The sequence below is a fragment of the Myotis lucifugus genome, unplaced genomic scaffold, assembly GCF_000147115.1.
Source record: "Myotis lucifugus unplaced genomic scaffold, Myoluc2.0 scaffold_4, whole genome shotgun sequence".
Lineage (NCBI taxonomy): Eukaryota > Metazoa > Chordata > Mammalia > Chiroptera > Vespertilionidae > Myotis > Myotis lucifugus.
Genome location: NW_005871052.1, coordinates 12657862 through 12670605, shown reverse-complemented (window position 1 = coordinate 12670605; position 12744 = coordinate 12657862). Strand labels below are relative to the sequence as shown.

The 12744-nt window shown below is 40.7% G+C and overlaps 1 pseudogene; it reads right to left on the bottom strand.

Annotated features, from left to right (window-relative positions):
* Positions 1-1670, bottom strand: LOC102431318 (annotated as a pseudogene).
* Between the last annotated feature and the right edge of the window lie 11074 nt (positions 1671-12744).

Below are 12744 nucleotides of genomic sequence, written 5' to 3'. Positions count from 1 at the left end.
TCAGTAATGCTTCTCCTGCCAGTAATCCTTCATTTTGTTTGGCAAAGGACATTTTGGAAATGTCTATTCTGGTACACTGACAAACAGTAAAATGACACAGGTACTGCAAAGATCACACCTGCATGAATGGTGTTGATACTTGATTGGTATATCGCAGATCCAAGCAATGGACACCATGAATAACAAAAGGCTCCATTTTCAGAGCCCCTGGTTGAATGTTTAATTAGATTAGGGAATTTTCCATCCATTAAAAAGTTCATAAAAGTGAAACCTACCATTTGAGTGCTTAATTCTAGTGTGAAGTGTTTTACCATGGGAGTGAAAACTTGATCTTATAAAGATGTCATTAGAACTACCCCAAACAAGAAAAGAATCATCTGGTACATTTACTAGCTACCCTTACGCCCCCCCAGCATGTGATTGGTCTCCAGTACCACCCTTATTTTGCACAATTTTTCAGCTCCCCTGTAAGGCCTGTCACAATCCCCAAGACCACTATTTTCCTTTGAATCATAAACTCTTGCTATCCCAGGAGCGGAGTCGGGATGAAAATTTAAATGACAGCACATGCTTTCTGCCACATGGACATCTGTGCTGGTGAGCCCACAGAGGTTCCTTTGGATTTCATCATTCTGCATTGGAGGTAGCAATGGCCAGCGTGGAGGGACATCATCATGACTGGCTCACGGGCTCTGTAATGTGACACCATGGTGCCAATGAACAAGCCATTTAGTGATCCAAAGAGATCTCTGGGAAGACTAGGTCTTGGTCTACCAGATTATTCTTTCAGAGAAAGAGTTCTCTCCAACTTGAGAAGGAACTGCAGAAACTTTCATGGGAGCAGCTGTCCAGAAATAGCTAGGCAATCCTTCCAGAAGATACATCCCCTCGTTTGCAGGCACAGAATACCAAAGGCAGTCTTGAAGTGGAAGTACAAGAACTCCAGCACTCATTCAATGAGGTGAAGATTCAAGTCTCCATTCTGAGATTCTCAACTCCTTAATGAATTTTTGTTCTTAGCATAGTTTCAGGCTAAAGACGGTGACAATCTTTTCTAATATCATTCCGTATTGGACTTTGATTGGAAGAATGAAGCAAGGCTTTGACTCTCACCTCCTCCAATTTGATACACGCCTTCTCAGAGTTTGTAGGTCAAGAAGCCAAAGGGTTGGTGATGACTGCAATGAAAGTGGATCTTATTGAGCTTTGAACTCTCACATCTTGAAATATTGGTGCCGGGAGAGTAAAGCTATCTCCAGCTGGCAGAGCCCCAGAGGGTGCTCTCCCCTTGCCTTTCTGCTAATTTCCACCTTTTTCATCTTCACTGTGAATGTCACAGCTGGCCATATCTTTACCACAGCAGCTACCAAATAAGAAATAATTCTCTCCTTGCCCTGACTGGTTTGGCTCAGTGGATAGAGCATTGGCCTGTGGACTGAAAGGTCCCAGGTTCAATTCCAGTCAAGGGCATGTACCTTGGTTGTGGGCACATCCCCAGTGGGGGGTGTGCAGGAGGCAGCTGATCAATGTTTCTCTCTCATTGATATATCTAACTCTCTATCCCTCTCCCTTCCTCTCTGTAAAAACTGAATAAAATATATTTTTAAAAAAGAAAAGAAATAATTCTCCCCAAATGCATGGGCTAGTGATGGCTGTTGTACTACCATGAAATCGTTTCATATATATATATATATATATATATATATATATATATAATCAGTGATGGCGAACCTTTTGAGCTCGGCATGTCAGCATTTTGAAAAACCCTAACTTAACTCTGCTGCCGTGTCACATATAGAAATTTTTTGATATTTGCAACCATAGTAAAACACTTATATTTTTGATATTTATTTTATATATTTAAATGCCATTTAACAAAGAAAAATCAACCAAAAAAATGAGTTCACATGTCACCTCTGACACGCGTGTCATAGATTCGCCATCACTGTTATATATACTAGAGGCCTGGTGCACAAAAATTTGTGCACTCAGAGGGGTCCATCAGCCCTGCCTGTGCCCTTTCGCAGTCTGGGACACCTCGGGGGATGTCCACCTGCTGGCTTAGTCCTGCTCCCCGGGGAATCGGGCCTAAGCTGGCAGTCAGACATCCCTCTGGCAGCCTGGGAACCCTCGAGGGATGCCCACTTGCCAGTGGAGAGCATGCCTAAGCTGCAGTCAGACATCCTTAGTGTGCTGAGGAGGTGGGAGAGGCTCCCACCACCACCGCTGTACTGGCAGCCATCAGCCTGGCTTGTGGCTGAGCAGAGCTCTCCCTGTGGGAGCTCACTGACCACCAGGGGGCAGCTCCTGTATTGAGCGTCTGCCCCCTGGTGGTCAGTGTGTGTCATAGTGACCAGTCATTCCCAGTCATTCTGCTGTTAGGGTCAATTTGCATATTGCCCTTTTATTATATAGGATATATACTTATTTTAATGTGTTTTAAATCATATATTATTCTTGAAAGTATTGCATATATGTCCCCATTTTCCCCTCATTGACTCCCTCCAGCCCGCCCCTTCACCCTACCCAGGCCCTCACCGCCCCATTGTCTATGTCCATGGGCCATGCATATATGCATACAAGGTCCTGATTGATTACCTACCACCCACCCATCCTCCCATGCCTTCCATCTGAGATTCCGCACTCTGTTCCATACTTCCATGTCTCTGGATCCACTCCGTTCATCAGTTTATTTTGTTACTTAGATTCCACATATGAGTGAGATCATGTGATACTTGTCTTTCTCTGACTGACTTATTTCACTTAGCATGATACTCTCCAGGTCCCTCCAACCTGTCTCAAAGGGTAAGAGATCCCTCTTTTTTACTGCTGCATAGCATTCCACAGTATAAATGTACCATAGAATTTTTATCCACTCATCTACTGATGGGCACTTGGGCTGTTTCCAGATCTTAGCTATTGTAAATTGTGCTGCTATGAACATATGGGTGCATACATTCTTTCTGATTGGTATTTCGGGTTTCTTAGAATATATTCCTGGAAGTGGGATCACTGGGTCAAATAGTTCCATATTTATTTTTTTAAAAAAATATATTTTATTGATTTTTTACAGAGAGGAAGGGAGAGAGATAGAGAGTTAGAAACATTGATGAGAGAGAAACATCGATCAGCTGCCTCCTGCACATCTCCTACTGGGGATATGCCCGCAACCAAGGTACATGCCCTTGAATGGAATCGAACCTGGGACCTTTCAGTCCGCAGACCGACACTCTATCCACTGAGCCAAACCGGTTTCGGCTCCATATTTAATTTTAAAAAATATATATTTATTGATTTCAGAGAGGAAAGGAGAGGGAGAGAGAGATAGAAACATCAATGATGAGAGAGAATCATTGATAGGCTGCCTCCTGCACGCCCCCTACTGGGGATGGAGCCCACAACCCACATGTGCCCTTGGCTGTAATCAAACTCAGGACCCTTCAGTCCACAGGCCGATGCTCTATCCACTGAGCCACACCAGCTAGAGCTCCATATTTAATTTATTGAGGAAACTCCATACTGTTTTCCATAATGGCTGTACCAGTCTGCATTCCTACCAGCAGTGTACTAGGGTTCCCTTTCTCCACATCCTCGCCAGCGTCTGTCATTTGCTGATTTGTTGATAGTAGCCATTCTGACAGGTGTGAGGTGATACCTCATTGTCATTTTAATTTGCATCTCTCTGATGATTAGTGACTTTGAGCATGTTTTCATATGTCTCTCGGCCTTCTGTTTGTCCTCTTTGGAGAAGTGTCTTTTTAGGTCCTTTACCCATTTTTCTTTATTTTTTAAAGTTTTACATATGTCTTCTTTTCCCCCAATTGGCCCTCCCCCCCAGCCATTCCCACCCTGGGCAAGCCCCCACCACTCCAGTGTCTGTGTCCATTGGTTATGCTAATATGCATGCATACAAGTCCTTTAGTTGCTCTCTAACCACCTCTCCTCTACCATTTGTCTCTCGATAGATCTATTCTTTTTTTAAAATATATTTTTATTGATTTCAGAGAGGAAGGGAGAGGGACAGAGAGATAGAAACATCAATGATGAGAGAGAATCATTGATTGGCTGCCTCCTGCACACCCCCTACTAGGGATCCAGGCAGCAACCCCTGGCATGTGCCCTTGACCGGAATCGAACCTGGGACCCTTCAGTCTGCAGGTTGATGCTCTATGCACTGAGCCAAACCAGCTAGGGCAGGATAGATCTATTCTTGTTCATCAAATTATGTTGATCATTATATCTCACATATGAGTGAGATCATGTGATATTTATCTTTCTCCGACTGGCTTATTTCACTTAGCATAATGCTCTCCAGTTCCATCCATGTTGTTGCAAATGGTAAAAGTTCCTTCTTTTTTATAGTGGCATAGTATTCCATTGTGTAGATGTATCACAGTTTTTTAATCCATTCATCTACTGATGGGCACTCAGGCTGTTTCCAAATCTTAGCTAGTGTAAATTGTGCTGCTATGAACATAGGGGTGCATATATCCTTTCTGATTGGTGTTTCTGGTTTCTTGGAATATAGTCCTAGGAGTGGGATTACTGGGTCAAATGGGAGTTCCATTTTTAACTTTTTGAGAAAACTCCATACTATCTTTTTAGGTCCTTTGCCCATTTTTTAAATTGGATTGTCTTCCTTTTGTTAAGTTGTATGAGTTCCTTATGTATTTTGGATAATAACCCTTTATCAGATGTATCCTTGCCAAATATGTTCTCCCTTACAGTGGACTCCATTTTTGTTTTGTTGATCATTTCTTTTGTTGTGCTGAAGCTTTTATTTTGAGTTATTCCCATTTGTTTATTTTCTCCTTAGTTTCCTTTGCCTTAGGAGATGTATCTGTAAACATATTGCTATGAGAGATGTCTGAGATTTTGCTGCCTACGGTTTCTTCTAGGATTATGTTTTCACAATTTGCATTTAAGACTTTTATTCATTTTGAGTTTATTCTTGTATATGGTGTAAGTTGGTGGTCTAGTTTCATTTTTTTTGCATGTATCTGTCCAATTTTCCCAGCAGCATTTATTGAAGAGACTGTCTTGACTCCATTGTATGCTCTTGCCTCCGTTGTCAAATATTAATGGAGCTTAATGGCTTGGGTCAGTTTCTGGGTTCTCTGTTCTGTTCCATTGATCTACATGCCTGTTCTTGTGCCAGTACCAGTCTGTTTTGATTACAGTGGTTTTGTAGTATAACTTGAAATATCATACTGGTATTGTGATTCCTCCAATGTGGTTTTTCTTTCTCAAAATTGCTGCAGCTATTCAGTGTCTTTTTGATTCCATATACATTTTTGGAGTTTTTGTTCTAGATCTGTGAAATATGCCATTGGTATTTTAATCGGGTTTGCATTGAATCTGTAGATTGCCTTGGGTAGTATGAACATTTTAATGATGTTGATTCTACCAATCCATGAATATGGTATATTCTTCAACTTGTTTATATCTTCTTCAATCTCTTTTTTCAATGTCCTGTAGTTTTCCAAGTACATGTCTTTTACCTCTTTGGTTAAGTTCAGTCCTAAGTATCTTAATTTTTTTGTTGCAATGGTAGATGGGATTATTTGTTTAGTTTCTCTTTCTGAGAATTCATTATTGGTGTATAAAAAAGTCATCAATTTTTGGGTGTTGATTTTGTTTCCTGTTACATTGCTAAATTCATTTATTAAATCTAGTCGTTTTTTGGTGGAGTCTTTGGGGTTTTCTATGTGCAATATCATGTCATCTGCAAATAATGAGAGTTTTACTTCCTCCTTTCTGATTTGGATGCCTTTTATTTCTTCTTCTTGTCTGATCACTGTGGCTAGGACTTCCAGTACTATGTTGAATAAGAGTGGTGAAAGTGGACATCCCTGTCTTCTTCCTGTTCTTAGGGGAAATGGTTTTATTTTTTTGTCTTTTGAATATGATGTTGGCTGTAGGTTTGTCATATATGGCCTTTGTCATGTTGGGATATGCTCCCTCTATTCTCACTTTGCTGAGAGTTTTTATAAAAATGGGTGTTGGATTTTGTCTCATGCTTTTTCTGTGTCTTTTGATGTGATCATGTGGTTTTTGTCTTTCAGTTTGTTTATGTGATGTATCATGTTTATTGATTTGCAAATGTTGTACCAGCCTTGCATCCCTGGAATAAATCCCACTTGGTCATGTTGTAAGATCTTTTTAATATATTGCTGGATCTGATTTGCTAATATTTTATTGAGGATTTTAGCATCTATGTTCATCAGATACATTGGCCTATAATTCTCTTTCTTTGTAGTGTCTTTATCTGGTTTTAGAATTAGGGTAATGCTGGCCTCATAAAAAGACCTTGGAAGTGTTTATTCCTCTTGGATTTTTTAGAATAGTTTGAGCATAGGTGTTAGTTCTTCTTTGAATATTTGGTAGAATTCCCCTATGAAGCCAACTGGACCAGGGCTTTTGTTTGCTGGTAGTTTTTTTTTTTTATTGCTTCTATTTCATCTGTTATTATAGGCCTATTCATGTTTTCCGATTCTTCCTGACTCAGTTTTTGGAGATTGTATTTTTCTAGGAATTGGTCCATTTCATCCACATTGTACAGCTTGTTGGTATATAGCTGTTCATAGTATTTCCTTACAATCCTTTGTATTTCTGTGGTGTCAGTGATTACTTCTCTGCTTTAGTTTCTGATTTTATTTATTTGGGTCCTCTCTCTTTGTTTCTTGAATAATCTGGCTAATGGTTCATCAATTTTGTTTATCTTTTCAAAGAACTAGCTCTTGGTTTCATTGATTTTTTGTATTTTTTTTTTAGTCTCTATGTCATTATTTTCTGCTCTTAATCTTTTTAAAAAAATATTTTTATTGATTTCAGAGAGGAAGGGAGAGAGAGAGAGAGAGAGAGAGAGAAACATCAATGATGAGAGCGAATCATTGATTGGCTGCCTCCTGCACACTCCCAACTGGGGATCAGGCCTGCAACCTGGGTATGTGCCCTTGACTGGAATTGAACTCGTGACCCTTCAGTCCACAGGCCAATGCTCTATCCACTGAGCTAAACCAGCTAGGGCTGCTCTAATCTTTATTATTTCCTTCCTTCTACTTACTCTGAGCTTTTCTTGTTCTCTTTCTAGTTCTTTAAGCTGTAGGGTTAAAAAGCTTATTTTTTATTTTTCTTGTGTTTTGAGTTATGCTACAGTGCTATGAACTTCCCTCTTAGGACTGCTTTTGCTGTGTCCCAGAGATATTGAGTTGTTGTATGTTCATTTTCATTTGTTTCCAGGAAGTTTTTTATTTCTTTCTTGATCTCGTTGGTGACCCATTCATTGTTTAATAACATGCTATTTAGCCTCCATGTACTTTTTTTTTTTTTTTTTGGCTCCATGTGCTTGGTTTTGGGTGTTTTTACTGTAGTTGATTTCTAATTTCATTCCACTGTGACCTGAGAAGATGCTTGATATGATCTCAATCTTCTTGAACTTGTAGAGACTTGTTTTGTGTCCTAATATGTAGCCTATCATTGTGAATGATCCATGTGCACTTGAGAAGAGTGTATATTCTGAAGCTTTGGGGTGAAATCTTCTATAAATGTCAATTAAATCCATCTGATCCACTGTGTCCTTCAGAGTCACTGTTTCCTTGTTAAGTTTTTGCTGGAAGATCTATCCAGTGAAGTCAGCATGGTGTTAAAGTCTCCTACTATGGGAGAAACCAAGATGGAGGAATAGGTAAACACCAGAAATTGTTGCCTCTTACAACAACTTCAAAAATACAACTAAAAGACAAAACGGACATCATTCAGAACTACAGGAAGGCTGGCTGAGTGGAAATTCTACAACTAGAAGGAAAGAGAAAAGCACACTGAGACTCAGAGGAGGTGCGGAAGTAAAGTGCAGAGGTACGGAGGCGCACACGGCAAGGGCTGGCAACTGAGGATGCGGCTGTCTTTTTGAATCAGGAGGGAGTCACAAGCCCCCGACTGCTCTGAACTCCAGTTCCGGGAAGTTTCTGGGGACCCAGACTCATACAGGGAGAAACTGGACTGTCTGGCAGTGGGCAGAACTCGGAACTCGAGGGTGGCTTTCTCTCAGAGGTGCTTGCAGCGATTACTGAGACACTGAGACGCGGGGCCTCTTAGGGCAGGGCTGAGAATCAGCCATAGCTGTTTGCTCCGCCCTGTTGATTCCCTGAGACCCCGCCCCACCCAAGCTGCTAGCAGAGGCTTTTGCATATGAATGCCCTGGCCCTTTGCAATCTGAAAATTACCTAACAAACTGCAGCTGGGCCAGACAGACCCAGAACTTCCAAGAGAAGGCCCAAGGCCCCACAGCAGCTTGTATTGCTTCACAGCTGGGCCTCATCTGGGCACCTCCAAACCCCAAACAAAGAAGAGGAATCTGCAGATCTCTCCATTGCTCCTGCTGGGTAGCCTCAGGCAGAGGTTAAATTAGCACCTCCTTAGATCCAAGAGCCAGTGTACCCAGTGGTCATAGTGGGACATCCAGATTACAACTCCTCAGATCCATAAGGGACACCCTCAGGGGGCAGACTCAGTGAGCACCAAAGCCCTACTGAAGCAAGTCTTGCCCCAGAAGGGTGTCTTCAGCACAGAAGTTCTCCCACTGTAGACACGGCTGATTCTCACAGCCAATTGGCCTGGAGCTCAATTCCTCCCAGTGATACCTACAACAATCAAGGCTTAACTACAACAAGACTGTGCACAAAGCCCACAAGGGGGTGCACCAAGAGTGTCCACCTCAGGTAATTGGGGAGGCTGAGCCACTGGGCCCTATAGGACACCTAGCACACAAAGCCACTCTACCAACACAGGGAAGCATAAAAAATGTGGAGACAAAGAAACAGGTCAGAAATGACAGAAATGGAGGAAAGCAAACTACTGGATATAGAGTTCAAAACCACACTTTTAAGGTTTTTCAAGAATTTTCTAGAAACCACAGATAAATTTAGTGAGACCCTGGAGGATATGAAAAAAGACCAACTAGAAATTAAGCATACACTGACTGAAATAAAGAATAATACACAGAGATCCAACAGCAGACAAGAGGATCCCAAGAATCAAGTCAAAGATTTGAAATATGAAGAAGCAAAAAATACCCAACCGGAAAAGCAAAAAGAAAAAAGAATCCAAAAATATGAAGATAGTGTAAGGAGCCTCTGGGACAACATCAAGCGTACCAACATCCGAATTATAGGGGTGCCAGAAGAAGAGAGAGAGCAAGATATTGAAAACCTATTTGAAGAAATAATGACAGAAAACGTCCCCTACATGGTGAAAGAAATAGACTTACAAGTCCAGGAAGCACAGAGAACCCCAAACAAATGGAATCCAAAGAGGACCACACCAAGACACATCATAATTAAAATGCCAAGGGCAAAAGACAAAGAGAGAATCTTAAAAGCAGCAAGAGAAAAAAGTCAGTTACCTACAAGGGAGTACCCATACAATTGTCAGCTGATTTCTCAACAGAAACTTTGCAGGCCAGAAGGGAGTGGCAAGAAATATTCAAAGTGATGAATAGCAAGAACCTACAACCAAGATTACTTTATCCAGCAAAGCTATCATTCAGAATTGAAGGTCAGATAAAGAGCTTCACAGATAAGAAAAAGCTAACGTAGTTCATCACCACCAAACCAGTATTATATGAAATGCTGAAAGGTATCCTTTAAGAAGAGGAAGAAGAAAAAAAAGTAAAGATAAAAATTATGAACAGCAAATACATATCTATCAACAAGTGAATCTAAAAATCAAGTGAATAAAAAATCTGATGAACAGAGTAAACTGGTGAATATAATAGAACCAGGGGCATAGAAAGGTAGTGTACTGACAATTCTTGGGGGGAAAGTTGTGTGGGGGTGCAGGAAGAGACTGGACAAAAATCGTACACCTATGGATGAGGACAGTGGGAGGGGTAAGGGCAGAGGGTGGTGTGGCAACTGGGTGGAGGAGAGCTATGGGGGGAAAAAGGAGGAACAACTGTAATAATCTGAATAATAAAGATTTAATTTAAAAAAAGTCTCCTACTATGACTGTATTGTTGTTGATCTCTCTGTTAAAGTCCTCTAGAAGTGTGTGTGTGTGTGTGTATATATATATATATATATACACATTTTGGGTGCTTCTATATTGGGTGCATATATGTTTACCAGGGTTTATATACTCTTGTTGGATAGATCCCTTTAGTATTATGTAGTGACCTTTGTTGTCTGTTGTGATGGCCTTCATTTTGAAGTCTATTTTGTCGGATATGGGTATTGATACTCCAGCTTTTTTTTTTCTTTGCCATTTGCATGGAAAAATTGTCCCTATTCTTTCCCTCTCATCTTGTGAGTGTCTTTTGTTCTCAGATGTGTCTCTTGTAGACAGCATATAGTTGGGTCATGTTTTTGTATCCATTCAGCTACCCTATGGTTTTTAATGGGAGCATTTAATTTTGTTATGGGGTGAGGCCACAACATTAGTAATAAAGAAACAGAATTTCATATTTCTGAGGCCCAGAAATCAGGATTTTAAAAAGATTCCCAGGTGATTCTAATGTGCAGCCAAGGTTGAGAACCACTGACCTAAATGATATTCATCTATGCTCTAGTCTAGTGGCTTTTTGAACCTAACTGGGCTTCAAGTTCCTTGAGGACAAAAATCTCATTGATTTTGTGTCCTCCACAGTACCTTACACATACAGATGTAAATATGACTTGATTGGCTAAAGAAGGTGCATTTGTCTGATGAGTAAGTTCTTCAAACTACATGCTCCAAGTGGTATTACTGGAAGGAGACTGGAGATAGTTCTTGAGACTCCAACAGGGGCTTTTCCTTATTATCCACTGTGAGCCCCACCCCCCAGTTTTCCACGGCAGCAAAATGTGTCATAACATTCTCCAACTCTTCTCTCAGGATAAGGACCACAAATATGGATAGCCCAAATAGCCTGCCTGACTGGGAACATGACCTGGCATTGAACAACAGTTTAACTTAATTAGCTAGCACCCATTAATCAATATGGCCTAAACATCTGCCAGTGGAATCTGAGAAGTCTGTTCTAAAAGAAAAGCTGAGTTTATTCATCACAGATGGGGCACTTGTGAGGGGGTGAGGGAGGGAATGCCTTAACAGTTAAATAAAATTAAGAGAAGAGGTTGGTGCCCAATTTCCAGGAGAGTTTGTGTAGTGTATGTGATTGAAAAAATATCAATATTAGGAATTTTCTCTGTGCTCATATCCATTATTAACAGTTTGTGAACTGTCTCAAGGAAACTGAAGCAGAACTTAAGGACTTAGGTATTTTTTAATGTGGTCACATGGCTAGGTAATATAAACGTTTTTAAATAAAGTAACTGACTTGGTTTCTTAATCAAGGATTTTTTGAAATAAAAAGGCTCTGAGAAATCCAAGTTGCTGCCTCCCTTGGTTTATAATTCTTTTTTAAAAAATATGTTTTTATTGATTTCAGAGAGGAAGGAAGAAGGAGCGAGAGAGATAGAAACATCAATGATGATGCAAGCGTATAGGCACACAGACAACAGGGGGGTGAGGGCATGAGTCGGGGGATGGGGGTAATGTGGGGATAAGGACACATATGTAATGACTTAATCAAAAATTTTTTAAAAAGAAACATCAATGATGAGAATCATTAGCTGCCTCCTGCACACCCCACACTGGGGGGATTGAGCCCACAACCTGGGCATGTGCCCTTGACCGGAATTGAACCCGGGACCCTTCAGTCCGCAGGCTGACGCTCTATCCACTGAGCCAAACTGGCTAGGGAGGTTTATAATAATTTCTTGCTGATTTGGCAAGTTACCAGAACAAGAAATGAGGTATAAATACTAATCTGACAAAATGTCTACACAGTGGACTTGAAACTGCAGGAGGATCATAAGAGCTAATTTGTTCAAGGAACTTGTGGAGGCAATTCCGATTTAATGTAGAGGTGTGGTTTAGGTAGATAAGCAAGTGAATTCATTTATCATTGTTGCACTGCCTTGAGCTAAATGAAATCACCAATTGTGAGGATTTGCAAAGCTATTGGATGGAAATGAAGTCACAACTCAGAAAAAAGTCATGAATTTTGAGGAATATGAATCATCCTTAATATTGTTATGGCTGTGTTTGGAGTGCAAATTCTCAGCATGTCAGTGAGTTAGGAAGCAGTTTGCCTTAATACTGTGGGCAGAATTATCTAAATACCAAAATGATTTTGAAGTTTTGGGCTGAATGACCGAAATCTGAGATGTTTGCATTCATTTGGCCCTGTGAAAGGACCAGTCTTTTTTCATCAAAGGACTTAAATCAATGGCTGAAGTCAGAAGAATTAAGACGTGTTCAAATTGGAACCTTTAATCCCCATCGTTTTGAACAGTTCAGTCTTTGAAATATAACCAATTTATATTTACTTGCTCTATTAGGCTTGTAACTGTCTGTTTTTGTAGGAATAAAGTTGATTAAACTTTTGTAGATGCCTTTGGCATTTATGTTATCGTCTACCTTCTTGGCTAAGTAATAGACTGTACCACTTTTGCAAACATGTATTGGTCACGTGAGTTTCTTTTTAACCTTCCGCCTCGCTGTTAAAAAACTTAGCACTCCTGCTCTAGACAGTGCCCTAACCCCTAGCCAAACCGAAAGGGTTACTCCATTGCGCCCTCCGCGCAATCTCGTTCTTCGCAATGGACCCTGCGCGGAAGGTTACGCGAGAGCTCCTAGTCATTTTGTGGGTGCGCTGTTGTCCCGCTCCTTCCGCGCTGGTACTTGATTGTAACAGAAAGT